Raw genomic sequence first — 22,510 nt, forward strand, 5'->3', positions numbered from 1 at the left:
TGCAGGAAAGTTTCAAATTCAATGAAATGATTCAATGAAAAACTATTGGAGATGCAATAACTTTTTTGCTCAAAAAATACTAGATTATCACGAGCAAATGTTAAACTGCCAAAATACCATTAACTAGGTGTACTAGGGTTCTGAAAAAGTGCTGATTCGTAAATGCATCACAAATCTCTGAAGGTTTATTAATAAACGGCTGTTCATTTTAGGTCCACCATATGTAATGCATTTATTCTAATATGCTATTGCTCATAGTAACCACTTGCACAGGGACTTGCGTGAAAAATGTGTGTAACTACTGATATAGAAATGTTAATTTACTTTATTTTATATATGGATGTAGTATTTATATCTTACTAAATCAGTCATTCCAGGATTTTACAATAGCGGAAATCAACACAAACTCAAGCAAACTCTGCAATATTCTGAGGTGCTAGCAATCTTTCAAAATTACCATAGATTTTCTGCAGATTTGGGCCAAGACACGTCATGTGACATCATTACAACACGCATTCAGCCAAAGCCCTCTTCGATTCACGTGTGTCGAACATGAGTACAGTTAAAAAGTCTCATTTACCAACAAACATCACTGGGAAAGACCGTGCAAAACAATTTCGTGCAATTGCCATTTCGCCAATTCAAGTAGTTTTCTGAAGAGGAAAAAATAAATAAATAAATAAATAAATAAATAAAACACTGCAAATTGCATCGCAAATTGTTTTTTTAAAAAGCCTCCACAAACTCAATCTTTTTTGGCTGCAAGAGTCACAAAAAACCTCCTGTACATACTGATTATAGTACAGACTGAAGAGAGAGGTCGGTGAGGGAGCTAGTGTTTAAAGCCGCTATAACATAAGTGGTAAGAGGAACTAGCTTGTTTTGTGGACGTTCCACAAAATTAAACGTAACTACAAAGGAATCAAATAGTATGTGTCATTCTTTAATAAAGAATAAATTGTTAGCATTGCCAATTTGCTGTGGTAGAATTATAATACAACATGCTGTTATAGGAAAATAATTAATGTTTTGTGCTGGGCCAAATCACACCATGACATCACTGATTATTATGTTTTACTCCTTACATGAAGGCGTCAAACATTTCAGATGGAAAAACCCCCACACGTTTGAGGCCACAGCTCATTATTTTAACTTCTTATTTACTGTTCAAATATTATTCCACTGACACTGATTAAAATAACATACAATGCCCTCCACTAATATTGGAATATAATACTAATATATCCTTGGTAAATATGAGCAAAGAAGGATGTGAAAAACGGTCTTTATTGTTTAACCTTTTGATATTTTGTTAAAAAAAAAATTCACAAAATACTCTGCTCTCATGGATATCAAACAATTGTGACCAAAACACAGGTTTATCCCACCCAAAAAAAAAAAAAAAAATCTTTGTTAAATATAGGTGTGCAACAATTAATGGCACCCCTATGAACTCTCATGAAAAACATATTTGAAGTACATTCGCCATTGATATTTTACATTTTTAAGTGCACCTGGGTGACTAGGAACAGGAAATTGGGGGTATAAATATGAAGTAACATAGACTACGTTTACATGGACAGCAGTAATCTAATTATTGACCTTATTCTGAGTAGGATAATAATGTGATTAAGGTGTTTACATGAGTCGCTTTTAGAATACTCCTTTTATGTACCTGTTTTACACGTTATAGAACATAATTACATTAATGGCACACCTCCTTACGTCACCGCACCGCCCCGTCCCTTTTTTTTTTTTTACGAACACTAAGTGCAGTTAATTATTTGTCACGCTGTACGTGCAAATAGATGACTGCTTGAAGCCGTGGGCTGCGTCCCAAACCGTGTACTTACCGTCTATATAGTAGCCGTGATACATGTATTATCCCCACTACAGGCCTATAGTAGACAAGTATACAGTTTGGGAAGCAGCCATAGTCTCTTGTTCGCCGTAAAATATTGAGCACTACCGTGTGTGATCGTGTCCTGTTGCAAAATGCGGTGAAAACCCTCACACAACGTTAATAATGTGATTAAGGTGTTTACATGTCTGTAATACACGTCGATAATGCGACTAAAACAGGAATATTCCACATGTCTTAATTCGATTAGTGTTTACTTTGAGTATGACCTTAATCAGATTAAGGTAATTAAAAATTGCTGTTTGCATGGTAGTTTCTTAATCGGGTTAATAGTGGATTATTGTTGACCATGTAAACGCACTGATATAGGCCAAATTCCCTTAGTCATTCATAACAATGGGTAAGACCAAGGAATATAGCTGTGATGTGCGGCAAAAAGTTGTTGAGCTTCACAAAATGGGAAGTGGCTATAAGGAAATAGCACAAGCAATCAGGGCAATAATTAAGAAGTTCCAGTCTACTGGAAATGTTGTGAATCAATTTGGAATTGGACGTGTGTCTGTACTGTCTTAACGCACTGTGAAGAGGATTATTAGAGTGGAGAAAAAAATCTCCAAGGATCACAGCTGGAGAACTGCAGAAGTTAGTTGCATCTTGGGGTCAGAAAGTCTCCAAAACTACAATCCGAAGTCACCTACATCACCACAAGTTGTTTGGAAGGGTTTCAAGAAAAAAGCCTCTACACTCATCAAAAAACAAACTCAAGCATCTCCAGTTTGCCAGACACTACTGGACCTTTAAATGGGATCGGCTTCTATGCTCAGACGAAACCAAAATAAAGCTTTTTGGCGATAAACACCAGAGGTGGTTTTGGTGCACACAGAGAGGTAGCCATATGGAAAAGTACCTCATGTCCACGGTTAAATATGGTGGTGTTTTGATACTGTTTTACTGCCAGAGAACCTGGACATTTTGTTAGGATACATGGCCTCTATCAAATATCAACAGGTATTAAATGAAAACCTGACTGCTTCTGCCAGAAAGCTTCAAATGGGCCATGGTTGGATCTTCCAGCAGGACAATGATCCAAAACATACATCAAAATCAACACAAAAATGGTTTACTGACCACAAAATCAAGGTCCTGCCATGACCATCCCAGTCCCCTGACTTGAACCCATAGAAAACCTGTGGAGTGAACTGAAGAGAAGAGTCCACCAGCATGGACCTCGAAATGTGAAGGATCTGGAGAGATTCTGTATGGAGGAACGGTCTCCGATCCCTCGCCATGTATTCTCCAACCTCATCAGGCATTATAGGAGAAGATTCAGAGCTGTTATCTTGGCAAAGGGAGCTAGCACAAAGTATGCCTAAAGGGTGACAATTGTTGCACACCTATATTTAAGATTTTTTTCTGATAAACCAGTGTTTTGTTTGCAATTGCTTGATATCCAGAATTTTTATTTTAAACAAAAAAAATCAAAAGGTTAAACAATAAAGACAATTTTTCCACAGCCTTCTTTGCTCATATTTACCAAGTGTGCCAATATTAGGGCACTGTAGTTATTTTTTGAATACATAAAAATTTGCGTACAATTTCATACAGCCACAGACGGAAAAAACATTAGCAGTAGTTACACTATGCTTTCGTCTCAATCCACAGATAATAACAGATCGTAAAGTTCTAACAATCCATCATCTTACAACTGGATGCAGTTTCAAAATCTACCTACTGCACTATAGCTCAACAGAGATTCAGAACAATGGTGACATCGAGTACACAGAGTCCTCTTCATGATGGATGAAAATGATAATGTGTTTTTAAAAGCAGCAAGTGGTGATATTGAAAAAAGAATTCCTAATATAGATTCTAGGAAAAAAATAATCAAAACTGAATCAAATTGTGGGCTGTCTAGAGATTCGCACCTCTAATTTCTAGTTATAGTGACTGCAATATGTTGTGCGATATATTAAAAACATACTGATGAATCCCTGATGTGACAGAGCTACAGATTGGCCTGTGTTATACTGCAAACTTATTTCCAGTTGTTGGCTCATGTGAATGCGGTGATTCGTTAAAACCAGTAAACACTCACGTGGAGGGTCTGAGCCTGGTCAGGATTCTTGTGGAAAACGATAAACCGACGTAGTTACAGGGTTCATTTGCATATTGCAACCTTATGTGATACGAGTCCTGCAAAGGCCAATTATGTGATAACGATTAAGTATGGAATAAAACCCTTGGGGGCGTGTTACTATTGGAAAATTTTCAAAGATTGATTGGTGTGCTGCACCCAGACATGACACAGAGATACAATTTTTTTTTATTACTTAAATGTACTTAAACGACACATGCTTTTTGTCTGTTTATTGATACGTTTCATGTTGTGGAACGTCCACGAAACATGTTATCAATTACTGTTATTATAACAGCTATAAACAGTCGTTCCCTGACCAGCCTCTCCTCTTTTCTCCCTCATAAACTTAATAAAAAAAAAATTTTTTTTAATGCAAAGCCTGTCCATCCTGAGGACATTCCCACATTGGAAAAAAAAAGTAAATTACAGCTATACCTCGGACTAGTATATAACAGTCCTTACAGTATTTTGTGGAGTTTTTTTTGTGATTGTTGCGCCTGAAAATGCTCGATTTTGCTGCAACTGTTTTTTTTTTTTTTGTTGTTTTTTTTTTACTAATGCATGAAATTGTTTTACAGTGTCTCAGTGATATTTGTTGGTAAATGAGACCTTTTAGCTGTACTCAAGTTTGACACATGTGAATGAAATGCACCTACTTAATGCACGCTGTGATGACGTCACATGACGCGTCTTGGCCCAGATCTGAATAAAATCTGTGGTAATTCAGAAAAATGTAAAGCTCCTCCGAATACAGCGCAGTTTGCTTGATTTTGCGTTGATTTCTGCGATCGCAAAATCATGGAGGGACCGATAAAGCTCTGAGACTGGAGACTCCTTCCATAAATATTGAATAAACATCTCACAGAAAGCCAAACCATAATCAACAATTCCCACATACGAGTCCCTGTATTACAGACACTATAACGTATCAGCCCGACTGCAGTAATATAAACCTGTGATTTGCTTTGTAGCCTACTGTCCAAGCTACTGTTGTAGAAAAGGAATCAACACCTACTGACCAAACAGATTGGCTTATTCAACAGCGCCGTGTTTATAACAAATTATATACTGCATAGACTGCTGAACAAGCTCACACATGAGTCAAAGTGTAAAGTAGTGTGTAAAAAATTTAGAAAATACACATCTTAGTGGCCAGAGGTCTGCATCATGAGGAAGAAGGAAGTAAACATTTCACATCCATATTTTCCCTTGTAATGATTGGTCCTGCATAAAAAGCAAGTTTGAACACCAACTACCCCCCCTTCTCTCTCTCTCTCTCTCTCTCACTCTCCCCCTCCCTCCCTCCCTGTTGAAAACCCACATGCTGGCCTCTCCTCCCTCCACCTCCTAGCCAAGCTAAAACTGCAGACTGCAAGTTAAAAAGAGAGAGAGAGAGAGAGAGAGAGAGAGAGAAGCAACCCTGGTATAATCACCTCTGCATGAGAGAGGGAGGAATAGACGAATAAAGAGAGGGGGGGAGGCAAAAGGCAAGAGTCTATTTTATGCAGATTCATTCATTAATCTATGACAGAGGCTGCTTTCATCAGGCTGACAGGAGAAAGAAGCAAGGGAGAGAAAAGGAGAGAGAGAGAGAGAGAGAGAGAGAGAGAGAGAGAATGAGAGGGAGGGAGGGAGGGAGAGAGAGAGGGTGAAGGAATGGGAAAAGGCAAAAAGCCGAAAAAAGAAAAAGAAAGCGGAAAGAAGGGAAAAAAATGAGGGGAATGATGCATTAAAAAGAGCAAGCTTACCGCCTTGCTTCAGTTTTACCCAGTGAGCTAATGTAGCATTACCTCTTTTACACACACACGCACACATATACACACACACACACGTTGGCAAGCAAATGGAAAAGGCAGAGGGTGGGCCTCATTTTCCTCATAAAAAGCCCATTTTAAGAGCTTTGCTTCACTCGGAAAAACATCCATGGCTTTTTGAACCCGTTGAGGAGAGCGGGAGGGGGAGAGAGAGAGCAAGAGAGAGAGAGAGAACAACTGAGTGGTGCTGGGGGGGGGGGGGGGGATGGGGGGGGAGTGAGAACGGCACAGAGGTTATAATGCGAATTAAAAATACTGCATTTCTCCCCTCTTTTCCTATATCCCAAGCGCCCCCCCCCAGCCAATGTTGACGGCTCCGGTGCTGAAAGGTTCTTATTCATTTCAGAAAGTAGTTGTGCTGATTCCTCTCCCTCCCTCTGTCTCTCTCTCTCTCTCTCTGTCGTAGGGAGCGTGGCCTTGGCTCCTCGCTGGCGCTGGGCGTTCCTGCATGCCTCCTGCAGGGTCAAAAGTTTACCGTGGTTTTAATTTCACCTTTCCTCAGCCAATAGCAGCAAGGCAGCCAACCTTTGACCCTTGGAAAAGAATTCAACTGGCAGGAAGAGTGTGCTCTCTCCCCTTCTCCCTCTTTCATTCTTCCCTCCTTCCCACCCACCACTGCCTTTACCTTTTCTTTTAACACTTTGTTTCTTTCTCTTGCTCAAGGTCACATTTGTTTTGAAGCAACTAGAAAGGGAGGGACTAGAAAAAGCAGTTCCGCCACATGACCGCGACTTGAAATAAATAAATAAGATTTTTTTAAAGAAACTAATTACTTTGCTTGCATTATGACAGCATGAAACAGTGACTTATTTATCATGTCCAGTGACTGATACATGATTTCTGATTAACGGTCAACTTATACTGATGGCATCATCTGTAACTTTTTATTAAAAACTTTTTTTCTTTCTTTTTAAAAAAAAATCCCATATCCCATTTGTAAGATTCATACCATGATCACCATGAATATGATCACCAAGATCATATTCATCTTATTCCCCATTGTGTTTGTTTTCTTATCTCATTCAGCAGCTGCTCCAACCAAGTGCTTTCAACCTCTATCTTCCCTATTCACAAATCGAATTATATAGTTTTCATAGCGAAGTGAGCCGAACGCCCTTCGCTGACCCTGTGGGAGCGACCTCAAGCCCGTAACCCCCCTCTGTTTGCAGGCCCGAACGCAGGCTAACACTATTAAAAGCGTGTTTAAATGACTTATGAACGCTGAGTGAACAGAAGGGTCGCGAGGGGCAGGAGCCCTCGGGAACGCCAGTGACAGACCCACAACTTCCAAAAACACAGATACGGTGACTAACAATCAACCAAATCGAGTTTACACCACCAATATGGTCAGAAATGTTTTAAACGGTTTCTTTAAACCTTTTAAGGGTGCGTTTAACTCCTGCTTGGAAATTAATTGAGCCATGAGGAAGCAGTCAGCTGGCACAAAGCTATGCAAAGTGCACCTCCAGAAACCAGTGGGGAATTTGTAATTCTCTTATCATATGGCCGTAATGTGTTCGAGCGGGGGGGGGGGGGGGGGGGGGGGGGGGGGGGGGAGCGGGGGGGGTTAAGTAAAGGTTAACACGCTGCACTGGTCACGCAAACTACTGTTGTGTAACTCGCTATACTACTCAAAAACAGCTGACACAAACCTTCATGATAACACGAATGGCTGTAACTAGAAAGGCTTTTACACACCTGAAAAATGTTGAACATTCATTTTAATAGGACAGCTAGTGTACATGAAATTTCTTTCCTATAGATTAATAAATGTATTTTAGAAACTGTATAATCTATGAGCAGCCCCTTAATTTACCACTAATGGCTCAACTCACCAAGTTTTACATATTATTTGTGGTTTAGTCTAGTTTTGCTTAAACTGAAAACATATAAATATTACAATATCGACTACTGTACTACACTACACAGCACGTTTTACCCGCCAGACTAAAGGATACATGAAAGTCTTCTTAGTCTTGAGGCAATGGAAATGAACGGATCTTTCATCAAATATGAAAAGTACACTGAAAAAAATAAATAGTCAAGCAAAAACATTTCCAATACGGGCAAATATATCTAATTTCTCATTATGAGATTATCATAAAACAAATATAAGCGGATTCGACTTATTTCTAGATGTTGTTCTTTAAACTAAAATGACTAATATTTACTATTCATAATTACAGAACAAGCTAAAATGAAGCTTTACTCCTTAACTACATGAAACCTTGTCCTGTGATTGAGCTCTTTCCTAACCACCCATTTTGCTAGTTGCATAACTGCATGATTTGTTTGAGTTCTCAGAAGAACGGCAGAGCTTTCCGGAGCTAACAGAAGCTGTAACTTGACAGCCACTGCTCAGCACAATCTGCCAAGATAATGAAGCGGGTTAAAGGGCGAGTGGTTTTGTTGGGGTTTTTTTGGCTCTTCTTTGAGATAACCCCTGACCCATGGTGGAGACACGCTGCTGATGGTGCAGGGTTGGAGGCTCACTGAAGTGAGCTGTGGCACTGTTTGGCAGATTGAGACAAGCCCAGGTAAAGGGTCAGGAGGTCAGATGCCACCGGTGCGGATATCACTTTTGTTCCGATTTTTAATGGATCACCTTTATAACAAAGAAAGCGTTCCGAGATGATGAGTGAAGAGGAACGTTAGTGAGAATGTAAACACCAATTAAGCATGTGCCGGTAATCTGTTATATGATATACTGCAATAATGTCAGTCTATAGGTGATAAGGTATGAGTATTTTAACTTTCTTTAACTGGCTACCCAAACAAGGGAATACATTTGTGTTGAATAAAAACAGATTTAAAATGTTAGTGTTTTATACTGACCTCACTGTGTAGATCTTTAACCAAAGATGCTTATAGTAAATAACATGACAAATAGCCTAAATGCAAAACTCTGTTGCGTCTGTAATATCTCAAATAGTCTAAATAAAAGACTGCTTAAGAATGCAAATATACAAACAAAAAGGTAGCCCAAGGTAGCTTTTCCATCTAACAAAGTGTCCTGTTAATCCAACCGTTGTTTAAGAATATAAGAACGGCCACATGTTCAGGTTTAAAACAAATATACTATTAAACTAGTCAGGATGTAGGTGATAAAATCTATCCAAATCTTTCCATATAGAGCTCCATTTAGAAGCAGTCTCGTTGATTGGTATTAGTCGCTTGTTTACTGAAATTCTTTGTCCTATGTCATTGCCCTGTCAAAACATCTTAACAATTACATTCTAACAATAATTATGAATAATAAATATTGTCAAAATAATTATAAGGATACACAATTTTTCATTTTCATTCCACGTTACATATATAGTATATGCAGTAATTGAATAGGTAAATAATGAGTTTGGATGTGGATATTTAAATAACTACATGTATCTCTAAGCTACCTGGTTTTTCTGAACCCACAATAAAAGCCAAGTAGTGTTCTTATCTAAGCTGAAAAGCTAATGAGTGACAGAGTAAACAAACGTCACGTACACAGGGTACTAGCTATGATGTGCAACAACGCACGGTTACAGAATCCCTGATGCTGGTTCCTCTTTCTTTGAACTGCTGTACAACAAGAAAATATACTGTTCAGTCAAAATACTGTTGTTTTTTTTAATACAGTATCTTATAGCTATAATAATATACTTAACGTTTGGGTTGGGAGTCACAGATCATTTTTAACACAATTATCAATACCAACAACAGAGCTCCAAATCCAAAATAATGACTTTTGTCCATTTAACATTCTGAAATGCTTTTTATGAGGTGTTTCTGGAAAGAGGAATATATGTTTAGCTTGAACATATTAAGCAATTAGCGTGACTTGACTACAAATGCAGCAGTTCAAACCAACATCGATAACTTCTATATCATGCAGAATGGGCCTTGTTTATCAAGGTTTTATTCCACCCCTGCCTAATTTGTTTTGTCCACTTCCCATCCACCAGGCAGGTCTCACCTATAAGACGACAACTACCCAACCAGGGAGGGCAAAACCGTTAGCTTCCTCCAAGTCCCGCGTCTTTTCAAACTGCTGCTCATCTTGCATCACGTGGCCAGGTAACACACTCGGAGGACAGCGTTATTTGCCACCTTCTGCATGCATGAACTCACAGTTGCCCACCCCTCCTACCCTGCCAACTTTAATCCTGCCAACTTTACAGAAGTTTCCGTAATACTGATTTTCTATGTAATCATGTGCATAAATTAATAAATCACCCATAAGTGACCAAGCATGTTCATGGCTCAACTTTCACATTAAGTGACACAGACAAAACTCCATAAATGGCAAAGCTCACCGAGAGCTGAAAACATCACAGCTAAACCGTGAAAAAGAGTGCCTCCTAAGCATAACATGCACCAAATATTCCACTAAGCTTGCGTACAAGTTCCCGCAAATGATTTACGGATAAACGTATTCATATCCAGTTTGTTAAACAAGGTCCGATCTCATTTGAGTTGTTTTGTTTCAAAGAAAACACAGTGGGTTTTCCTGCTTTTATTGTTCACATAGTACAGATTTGAACAAAAGTCCAAAACCTGGCAACGCAGTTACAACCTTTATCGAAAGACTTTGCAATATTAGGCAAAAAGTAGAGAGAATAGGTTGGCAGTAATTCTCAAAATAAGACATCCTCATACTTTTAAGCACTCGCTGTGCTTGGTATCATGACAGTACCTGATTAGTAATTACATCAAAGAGCAATATTTAACGTTATGTATATTGAGGTCATTTAGAGTACAATGTGCAAAGCAAACCTGGTCATTACTCTCAATACCAGACACCTGAAAAACTGCAAGGCTGTCTGGCTGTTAATTATACTGAAGAATCTCTTCAATGGTTTGTTAACAAAAAAAAAAGTCCCACCCTAACTTTTTTTCAGAACCCTTTTCAAAACACACGGGCATTACATTTAGATCCCCACCTTGTTTTTATCCCCTTAATTACACTTCTCAGAACAGCGACTTCTATGAAAATGTCCAAAACCCCTGCAGAAGGAGGGTAAATCACACAGAGTTCTATCAACCTCAACCATTTTTGATCATCTGGAAATCAAGACTCGGTAATGGATATGTTGTTTGTTGCCATTTTTTTTGTGCTACCATATTTCTATTAGACAGGATTTCAGAAGGAGGAGGCTGATGGTTGTACTTCTTTTCTTTTAATTAACATCACTGTGCACCGTCTGCTTCGCTGTCTTGACAACAGACCACAAACACGATTGACATCATGGAGCCATGTCGACGCAACAGAGACATTAGACCAGGAAACAGTCTCGTTTACCACAGTGCAACCTGTCAGATGGGCTGCGTGGGTTATTCTTAGCAGCCAGGCTCATGATGATGGCTTAGCAGAATCACAATCAGACCATGATGTGCAGTATAGTCGTTACTTGCATAGAGCACTCACATACTATTAAACAACACTGAACATATTAAGTCACTGTGTTGCAAACAGAAGTAATAAAAACCATTTATGACATTTAAGTGGCTTTAATTATTTATGGAAATTTCTCTACAACTCGTAATTTAGCCTTAACTTAACCTTTAATAATGGCTACAGAAACACATTTTGAGTCGATAAAGTTTTGATTAGACAGTAATTCAGAAGGAGGATCGTTATACATCCTTTCTTATAATTTTCAAGCGAAACAAATGTTTTGGAAGTTGAAAAATACTCAGACTGGGACATAATATGCGCCGGTCTATAAATAACAAGTTCCATTAAATATTCATGGAAATTTCTTGACCACTCCTAATTTAGATCAAACATTCAATAAAGGTGACAGAAACCTACATAACAGTGGCTGCATTTCGGTATGCATGATAAGGAAGAACTGAACGTATCATCATGAGGAAACTGCCTGGTAAAACTTGCCATTGTATACCCCGCACTTCCTGGAACAACACAACCACAGTCAGTGTGTGTGTAGGTATGTGTGTGTGTCGCTCAATATTGACCCAATGACACACATCACTGTATGATGAGTTTGAGAATGAGATCCGATGTCCGAATGTCCGACTTCAAGCCAATAGCTTACCATGAATCTCTGGTACAACAGTAATTACAGAGAAAGAAACGACGAGTTCCTGTGAATTTCTGAAAACAAGAGATGGAAGGGGCAGCATGGAAAAAAGTATTCACGGCATCAAAAGTGTCTAAGAGGATGACAAGATCACCTACTTTTAACACTGCACCAACAGCGCAAGAAAATCACCTCTAGATGTTTAGAAGTTCATATAAAAGCTATACATTTGGTTTGGGTTGTATTTTGTCTGGTGTGTTTATACCTTAAATACAATCTTAAAAATCTTGTAGCATATTTTAGATAAAGTGCAACCCCCCCCCCACACACACACACAAACATTAAATAATCTGATCACGATTGTTAATTACTCAATTATGTATGTGTGTGTTGTTTTTAGTGCCTACATATACTAATACATTATATTTTATATTATATACTGTATAATTATACAGTACTGTGCAAATGCTTTAGCTACCCTATTTTTTAGTACAAACTTTGATATAGATTTTTATTTTATTACTTCTACATTATCGAGTCAGTACAAAAACGTTTTAGATTTCCAAAAATTTGTTTTCCAGCACAGAATTAAATGTTACAGAAAAATGTTTGTGTATCAGTAAAGAAAGCAGCATATTAAGTGGTAAGAGCCACTTTTCAGACAAAAAACACAATGAAGGCTGCTGGGTTTTGCTGCAAAAAAATAAGAAGCAAGTGCGACAGCCAAAGTCTCCACAAGACCGGTTCTTCAAGATGCTCAATAAAACTTACAGCTCATTTCCTTAAAAAAAACACACTAATTCTACCTTTAAACAAAGGGTCGTCACAACAAATATTGCCTTTGTTTAATTTATTACTGTTAAATGCTCTTTGTAGTGTTTTTTTAAATGAGAAACATTTAATTTCATTATTTTTGAAGGCATCTTTACTCTACAGCATAGGCAAGACTGAGCCTATTGCACAGTACTGTATAACTAAAATAAAGGAACCCACCTTATTTTAACCATTCTCTGATCTATGAAATATTTGCAGACACGTTTTGTCATTGAACAACAATATTTATTGCAGTTATAACTTTTGAAAAATGTGCTGTAGATGGCAAAGTTTAATATACTTAGCATAGAATATTTTCATAGTCTTGGCAAAATTATATTGTTTATTGTTTCCATAATTGCTTTTATACTTTATTCAGTTGTAGCTTGTTTTTATATTTTATCTTAGAATACACGCTACGTCTTTTTTTGTTCTTGTTCGTTTCAGTCTGTGAAAGGGAAACAGAAACTTAACGTAGCTAAAAGTTATTTTAGTCAGCATTGATCACCTTTATGAAGATGGTGTAAGTATTAAAGTCAACAGAAAAGAAACTGTTATCTGCGGTTATACAGTATGCATGATTATTCAGAGTTACTAACACTGCTAACAAGGATGTCAGTGGACAAGAAAGCTAATTTTTTATTTGTATTCTTCACGAATACAAGTAAACAGAGAGGCAAAAACTTGGTATGACTGCTCCGTACTAATTAGCAGCTCCAACAATTTTACCAACCAAAGAAAACTGTCCTGCTTTCTTGGTTCTACTGGACTCTCAAGACCAAGACTTGTGAATTCACAGGTCTCAGTTCACCTAGATAAGAAGTCAGCGCGACACAAAAGTAAACGCTACCAAAAGCATATCATGTGTCTATCGTGTCCTGCGTCCTTTCCCCTTCAGTGGATTAGGAGTTCTGCTGAGTGAATTGGATTTGTGTTTGGTCTAGCTGAAAACGCTAAGCACAGTGTTGAGACATCTAAAAAAAAAAAATAATAATAATAATAATAATAAATAAACGCTAGTTAAAAAAATTGTCCAGCTAAACTAGCACCGTTGGCACTTCTGACTATTAATTGCCAAAGGGTGAAAATGGGCAAAACTATTTCAACAACCATAATACAGTTCTTTTGTCTTTAGAAAAAAGTGTTACTTTTCCTAACTCTCAGATATGATAAATTCAAGACTTTTAAACCAACTTGCACTTCCAAAAGCTACCTAAAACTCCTCCTACTACTTTCCAAACCGGGATTAGAGGAACTGAGGTTTTTACAGAGTGAAATTCAGAGCCTGCCGGAGCACCAGGAAGGGGGTGGGGAAAGCTGGCAGAATGAAAACAAGGTGGCTACTAAGCAGTTCAGAAGTTCACCAAGAGTTGACGCTCTCGCTCTCTCTCTCTCTTTCCATGCACACTGATTGACAAAGAAAGCATCTGGTAACGTTTAGGCTGCTACTCCAAGATTTTCTCTCCTTCTATACTAGGAGGCCCGTAACATAACACAAACACACAGCTACCTTTTTACAGCAGTAACAGGAGTGGACCCCTCCTAGGGACTCATTCAGGTAAACTCGGTTTACGAGCATTCTTCAGCAGAGCAAGAGAAAGCAGAAAATGAGCGAGCGAGAGAGAGTGAGAAAGCAAGAAAGAATGGGGGATTGTTCACTTCTCACTCCACTTTCCAGAGTTTAACACAACGCGGTTTAGAACATAAACAACAAACTGTTGTGCTTGATATTGACCAAAACATGATATTTATTCTAAGAAAAATGCCCCAATCTTGAGAAACTCGCTGGTTCCATCGCGTTTTTTGTGTTTGCGGTTTTTGTCTGCAATAAACAACACAGCACATGAAGAATACATCAGGGCTTAATCTACAACAGCTGAACCTGACAATGACTCTTCAGACACTCAAACAAAATGCAAAATATCCGCATACATAGACGGTTTTTTTGCAACCCTGTTTACACACATGACCAAAATAGTAAAATTCACATTTCTAACCATTTCCGGTTCCATGTGTGTGAGAGCTACATTAATAATAATGACAATGAAGGGTCCTCACAAGGATAGCACGACAAACATGTCTGCGCATGTGTGTGTGCGCGTGCATGTGTGTGTGATGCGTCATCAGACCTATCCAGTTCATCATCACAAACCTGATGACCTTGAGTTGTGCACAGGAGCGTCGCCACGGCAACGGGGCTTTACACAAGCAACCGCAGCTGGACGCAACGTACACATTCCTCTTAAATTTGAGCCCGCGCTGTTGTGCGCTAAGGAGAGCCATAAACTTTTGCACACACACTCGCAAACACAGATTCCACGCAGCGCTTCCATGACTCATAAATTTCCAGCCAATTTTAGCCAGTTATATATATATATATATATATATATATATATATACATATATAAAATAATGAAGTGTAAACTTTTGCCCTGTCAAAAATTCTAGTACTCATGTCTCATTAGTGTGTTTACTAAAACATCAGTCATTCTTTATGAGGCGCTCTAGAGGCCAGATCACAGAATCGGTTCTAACAAGATTCAATAGTATTTTTTTTTCCTCTTTCAGTGTAGGCTCAGTGACCCAATGACCCTTTGTACTAACCAAAATCCAGTGCAAGCACGTAGTTTTATCACTTTGAACTGTCCTAGAGGTGATTAGCAAAAAGCTAAGCTTTAAGCAGTTATGCAATGAAACCGAATAGCTATGCTATTCCTGTAGAACGTGTCCCCGTTCTTTGAGTCAGCTCTCAGCTTAATGTTGATTTATGCATAGTTGATGTTTGGTTTCTTGCACACTAACCACTAATTATCCCATTGACTACCACACTGTTCCTTCTACACCTTCATTTGTGCTGAAGCTAGCAAGAAGAGGGTGGACTTAGGACGCTGCATTTACTAGTGACTCTTTTTTGTCACGCAACCTCTAATGACCTGCTATTTAAGCTTCTCTCAATGATTGGACAAATCCTAACAAGAAGTCTATCCAAGAAGCAACATTTGAGATTCAAATTCAGACTTACTCAAGAACTCAATCATAAAGACACTGACGATCATAGTAAAACAGGACCGTTGGACCACTATCTGGTGTCACTCAGAAGAAGACGGATTCCCTTTGGAGTCTTGTTCATCTCAAGGTTTCTTCCTCATTTCCTCTCCTTGCAATTTTTTTCCTCTAGGCTTTTCATTAGGGACCTGAATCTACAGTCTGGAATTCTGTAAAGCTGCTTCGGGTCAAAAATTCGATCGCGAAAGGCACTATATAAATAAAACTATACTAAATTCAAATGGAATGAAGTCAAAGAACCGATGCATAACATTAAAACTCAAAATTTATACAAAACTATAAAGGGCGTCCTTCTCTTAAATCTAACACTCAAAATGCCATGTGAATGCCAGCACACATCTTGATCATAGATAGCCAATAATAAAAATGCTAATTAACATAAAAGTGTTATATTATACTTCAAGCCATTTTGATCATTTTAGATTTTAGGTTTATTGAGTGTAATAAATCAGTTTGGCACGCACCTATCTGCACACAGATAAGCAACAAATAAGAAGACAGCCCCTGCATCAGCCAAGCACTACCAAGAAAACCATGGCAACCACCAGACCAATCAAAGCAAAAACGCCTACTATTGACAAACGCATATCATTTTGGGTGACATGAGATGGAGAAATAAAATTGCTGCTAAGTGAATGTGTTTTGGTATGCTTGATGCTTCCTTACCTACAACTGAACCAATTATGTACTGTGATTGAATATTTTTGACATAGTCTTTAAGAATTCATAGAAGTCATGATTACTTTGATAACCAGTATTATAGCTATACAAGATTTAACTGTCTTCAATTGTCTCCCCCAGAATCAGGAAGTGCTTCACAAAAAAAAAAAAAAAGGAAAACGATTAAAATCCAGAACTTTCCGTACCCTGGTTGATAACCAGTGTTCATTTCCAGTTGCATAACTGTACCTGTGAATGTGGGTGGAGTTTACTGCAGCCTGTTTCTCACGCAACGCTAGTGTTAAGAGTAAACACTGATAATAGCAGCAGCAATAACAGAGGAGCTTTTCACAGTAATTGTTATGTGTAGAGAAATATAGCAGGCAAGCAAATAGAACTTTGAGTTTTTTTTCCCATTGTACTCAATAAGAATGTGATCAAAATCCAACCACTGAAGAGTGCTGTGTCTAACTGTGTGGTAGGAAAGTGATTCTAGCTAGTATCTTTTCAAATTGTCAAGATGTGTCTTTATACCGTATACCTGATTTTTGTCACAATAACCCTGTTGTAGACAAAATTCACAAATCATGAACATTTCTTGGCTGTGGATTAAAATCAGTGGTCTTAGGTTGATTAATGATGTGTTCACCTGCACTCAATTTACTGTCTTTGTGATCAAAAAGCACGGATGAACATGTGTCTGAAAGAGACCTTGGCGGACCTTGTCCAGATGTGGACCCAGCAAGGTATTTCATCAGATCGAACCAAACACTCCAAAAAATTTTATTTGAACGGATCAGTGTATGAAACGTGTAGTTTTCACAAGTTTTTGTGCCTTCTGTAGTAGACCCTCTGCTGTAGCCAATCACATGCATTTAGGTAAAAACCTGAATGAATGGATAACATGGCATGCAAAAAAAAAAAAAAAAAAAAAAAACCCTACATAAACGTCAATGATGAGAACTGAATGTTAAACAGTTGCGATCGCAGAAATAAACGCAAACTCCGCGATATTCGGAGGAGCTTGCAATTTTACCTCAGATTTGGGCCGTTCAGCCGAAGCCCTCTTCGATTCACATGCGTACAGCTAAAAGGTCTCATTTACCAAAGAACATCACTGTGAAAAACAATTTAGTGAAATTGCGATTTCGCCAATTTAAGTTGTTTGCCACAAAAAAACTCTGCAAGTTATATATACGCAAATAAGTTATAGACACAAATTTTTTAAAAAGTCGAGGCAAACTCGAGCTTTTTTTGGCTGCAACCAACACACACAAAAAAAATAAAACCTCAGTGAAATACTGTATAGGCTGGTTGAAAGACAATTAGATGGAGACGTATGCATAAATTGTCCACTTTAAAGAATCTGTATCCGTTCAGAGTCTATGGCTCTAGTCAAAAGTCGTAATGTCTTATATATAGCTGTGAAGTAAGTACTAACGCTTAAGCATTAAAAGGTAACTTTCACTACCATTCAGTTACATTATTTGCTTATCCAGTCCTTTGTAAAGAAGGAAATTTACATAGCCAGACCTTAACGAAACGAACACCCCTGGTCTAAAATGTCACCATTAGTAGCAATATTGCATTGTGAAAGCATCATAATGGTACAACCTTTACAGCATATAAGTAAGATTTAACTGACATCATCTCGTACAATCCGAAGCTGTTATCCCGCCTTTATTCATTCATTCATTCATTCATTCATTCATTCATTCAACTGACGATTTCTGTGCAATCGTGTTTGGAAGAAGTCTATACTAACTCAAGCTTCACCCACACGTGATTCCTTATTTGTTGTCCAGGCAGGAAGTGTAACCAAATTCAGAACAGGAACTTGGTTACAGTAAGAGTCAATGGAAAAAGGCTGGATTTTTAAACATACCTGGCCGTACAGCACATAACGCTCTAAAAGGAAGTGATTTGATTTCATATTGATGGGTGTTGAGTATATTCAGTGATAAAATTGCATGTGTGATGCGCATCACTGAAGACAACATTCAAATGAGTGCAGAGCAGGAAAATTGTTCCAGTCAAGTTATAAGATTATACGCACTGCTTATCAGGTCTGAAGCTGACATGAATATAATAATAATAATAATAATAATAATAATAACAACAACAACAACATTGGGGGAATACTGCGCTAATGCATTAGTGCTGTAGTAAAGTCTCTGAAAGCAATTATGCAATGTAGAAGAGTATGAGAGATTTTTCAATTATTATTTTTATTTTGAAATGCAGTGGAAACGTGCACTGAATAAGTTTTTTTGAGAAAATGATACTGGATAAATGATAAATGTCTTTAAAAAAAGGGGGGGGCCTAAGTGGTCGAGATCAAAACACTGGAAGAGTTAGAAGAGCCACAGCGCTCTGCAACACCTTTAACTAGCCTGAGGCAAAAAGCTACCACCAAGGCCAAGGTATCAGATTTCAATTGGGGCAACAATCAAGCTGTTGTTTCAGCACACTGTCATCAGCAGCCCTCCCATAGCCACACTGCACACCCTAATTTTAACAAACACACACACACACACACACACACACACACACACCTAATATTCCCTCCTCTCTAGAAGCAATTGTCTCACATGCACACTATTTTCTCTCATTCTCTTTCGCTCACTCACACACTCACAAAAACACACACACGAAAACAAGCTCTGACTCCACACAGAAAGAATGCCACCAATTCAAGCTCTCGACCGGCACTGGCGGAAAAAACGCGTACGTCGACAAAAAGACAGCGTGCCAAAGAGAGGTGATGAGACATCCACTTTTCGCACTGCACTCTTGACCACAATCCCGATATCAGCAGGGCTACACACACTCCAGAATATCTCGTCCTGAGAACTCCTAACACACAAAATTAGCTGCAAGTCACCCAACACCACAGGAAAGCACAGAACCTACAGGCTCTCTGTGCTCCGTTTCGAGTGGGCATGTCCCTGCCGTGTTGACGCAACACCGAAAAACTGGTCCGTCTGCTGCAAGCTGAAACTACCACAGAAACCTACGGAGTCCCTGGAGAGAGGCGCAGCGTTAATGAGTGACAGAACGCACGGTAAAGCGCGCAGAGAGTGGAGGAGGACTGCATCCACAAAACGCCCTCGGCCACCGACCCCCAGCTACAGTCAAAGAGTCTGACACAAGATTGATTCATAGTTAATGCAGCCTGACACCCCTGCGAGTGTGAGAGGGACAGAGAGAAAAGAGGAGATAAAGGGGAGAGAAAGAGGGAGGAGGGGACTCTGCTTGCGGTCAGTGCGAGGAAGAGTTCAGAGGGTCTTTTCCCACACACCGAGAGAAGAGCATGGTTCACTGTGTGTACGCGTGTGTATTTGTGCATATGTGTACAGATACTCACAATTCCTTTTCTTCCCTTCCTTCAGATATGATCTCAACAACAATATCAAGAAATAACAAAATTGTGAAAACACATTCGCAGGACTGAACGTAGCACTCATAATACACTTCTTATATGAGAGGCAAGATGCTAACTATGTAAACGCAGCACACTGGAAAATCAACTCTTCCTATAGGGGCAAGCATGACCTGGTTGGGTTTTTTTTCCCTCTTCTTTTACCTCCCTATAGGTGACAAATATATCCATATTAGTCAACTATCTATTCGAATACTTATTTTGTAATCCTGAAAACCAAAGTGAATCAGCGATATCTATAAAGGATGGCATGTACAAAAAAACTGCCAGTCCCGTACATCTTCCTGACAGTGCTTATGTCAGGACAGAAGCGAGGCGTCATCTATCTGCACCTCCATGTGTCACTGATAAGACAGGCAATCACATGGAGAGAGAGAGACAGAGAGAGAGAGAGACAGAGAGAAAGACAGACTGGTGTATCAGCACCACACTGTGTGTTACGTTACAGATGTTACCAAGTTCCACCTACGTCAGAGAGTCTATTGGTAACCACCCGTCACTGTTTATTACTAATTAACGAATCTCAATCCCTATTTATAATTGGAATGATTAAATCGAATATAACGAGGATGAGGACGAAGTTGTCAACAGAAACTCATGACACATTCGAAGGATGCTAGCCTGAACAAAGTTCACTTTCTGGACCAGGTTTTTGTTTTTGTTTTTTTTTAAAAGATCAAGAGTCTAAATAAATATAAGCGCTCTATTTTACATAGATAGGATTTTAAAGCCACCTACACACACAAACACACTTTTCTTACCCATCTCTCACATGCCTTTATGATCACACAATACAAAAACAAAATATCTAGTGTACCAATCTAGTATCTAGTAAAGTCTATTGATACATTTGCTTGCATGTGTGTATAGAGATTTACAGCTCGATACAGGAAGTCCTGTTCAATCTACATTTATTTAAACATAATATATTTATACTTAATGGTTCCTTTCAATGGCCTAATCAAATATTAACCTTAATGAAAGTCTATGTATTTTTATTTATTTTTTTAAAAAGAGAGAGAGGAGAGTCAGGTTTAAAAGCCTGATCACAGCACAATGTGCTGCTCACAACTTTAACTTCATCCCGCTTGTTTGAATGTGTGGTTTAAATCGCTTTAAAACAACAACAACAACTTCCTGGTTGAGATAGAACACATTTCAGTATCGAGTGAGGAAATCTAAAGCTCTAGTAAAGTCAGACGGGGAATAAAGAATTAAAAGTAAATACAGTCTCGATGAGCTCAAAGGAACAGAAAGAGCGTGTTAGTGTTTTGGTGAATTTTCAGGAAATTAAAGAAGCTCGTAAATAAACGTGCACCAAAAACATGAGTGAAGTTTATAAAAGCGTTGTTTTCTAGTGCTTTTTCACTTTTCCTGTAAAAACGGGCAATCTAAAAATGCAGTGATAATACATAATAAAACACACACACACACACACACACACACACACACACACACACACACACACTGGGAAAAGAAGAAGAAACAAGTACATTGTGTTAATCGCATACTAGTGCGATTTTTGCGAGTGAAGAGCTCGCGCGCGGATGGGAAGCGACATTTTTGTTTTTTTGTTTTTTTTAAATCAACTGCAAGGCGTGAATAAATACATGCACCCGCGAGAGTTTTTCAACAGCTGAAAATCCGAACTGTTCGCGAGCACTTACCGGATTAATGTGTCCACTTCAAACACGGCAGTTTCCTTTAAGCCACTTCGAAACGCTCCGCCATCTTCCGCGCGAGCTGTGTTTGTTTTAAATGGGAAACACTCCCAGAGCGCAGAGACAAGCCAAGCACGGAGTGTGAGCCACGAGCTGCATTCTGGGTAATGAGGTTCTCCAGCGCGTGGAGTCTACACACAGCCTCAGGAGGGTAAACTACAAGTTCACGAGCTGCGCTCATATCATAAACAGCCACTAGGAGATGGGAAGTTGTAGAGATATTAGAAAAAAATTATATAGTACGTTTATTTTTAGCACACACCCCGAGGAGCACGTAGGCCCAGGCTGTCCCTTTGGAGTGTGTGTGTGTGTGTGTGTGTGTGTGTGTGTGTGTGTGTGTGTGTGTGTGTGTGTTGTTGTTGTTGTTGTTGTTGTTGTTGTTGTTGTTTAACTTGTTGAACTATATGCTGAATGTTAATTAAGCATTTCATCTGCATATTTTTTCTTTTTGTTTTCTCTTCTACATGGTCTCTCAGTTTGGAATTGAAATATAGCAAGTGATAAATAACATACAACTATAAATAACATGTCCATCAATCATTTTTTTTGTTTTGTTTTAATGCACGTTATGAGTGTTCGTTAAGGCCTCTTTGAATCCAGTATCCAAGCTTATCAAAGAAAAGAAAAAAATCAATCAAACATCAGAAATTATAAGCACATGTTGTGAGAAGTGGTGGAGGAGTGAAATCTGTCTATCCAGGGCCCTACAGATGCTGTAGGTGCCCTCTGAAGACCAGAGACGGAAGATAGCAGTGGCCTCGTCTCCATGGTGACCTCGCAAGGCATACCAGTGTAGGATTTCAACTGTTGGAGAAGGAAACAGTGCTAAAGAGGGAGGAAGGGAGAGAGAGAGAAAGAGAGAGAGAGTGTGTGGATGGAGGACACACACAGAAGGGGGAAGGGAAAGAATGGAGTGAGAGGGAGAAAGAGAAAGGGGTGGGTAGGTGGATGGGGGGGTGGTAATTAGCTC

General features: G+C 38.8%; 2 protein-coding genes across 2 annotated transcripts in view; both read right to left on the reverse strand.

Annotated features, from left to right (window-relative positions):
* Positions 1–597, reverse strand: part of LOC108254852 (uncharacterized) — a 146,105-nt gene extending 145,508 nt beyond the window's left edge. Inside the window, exon 1 of the mRNA XM_017450221.3 lies at positions 594–597. The gene's annotated coding sequence lies outside the window, so the exon portion shown is untranslated. The remainder of the gene's footprint in view (positions 1–593) is intronic.
* The window catches only part of ncoa3 (nuclear receptor coactivator 3), a 44,864-nt gene extending 23,222 nt beyond the window's left edge, over positions 1–21,642 (reverse strand). Inside the window, exon 1 of the mRNA XM_017450563.3 lies at positions 21,487–21,642. The gene's annotated coding sequence lies outside the window, so the exon portion shown is untranslated. The remainder of the gene's footprint in view (positions 1–21,486) is intronic.
* Between the last annotated feature and the right edge of the window lie 868 nt (positions 21,643–22,510).

The sequence above is a fragment of the Ictalurus punctatus genome, chromosome 21 (assembly GCF_001660625.3).
Source record: "Ictalurus punctatus breed USDA103 chromosome 21, Coco_2.0, whole genome shotgun sequence".
Lineage (NCBI taxonomy): Eukaryota > Metazoa > Chordata > Actinopteri > Siluriformes > Ictaluridae > Ictalurus > Ictalurus punctatus.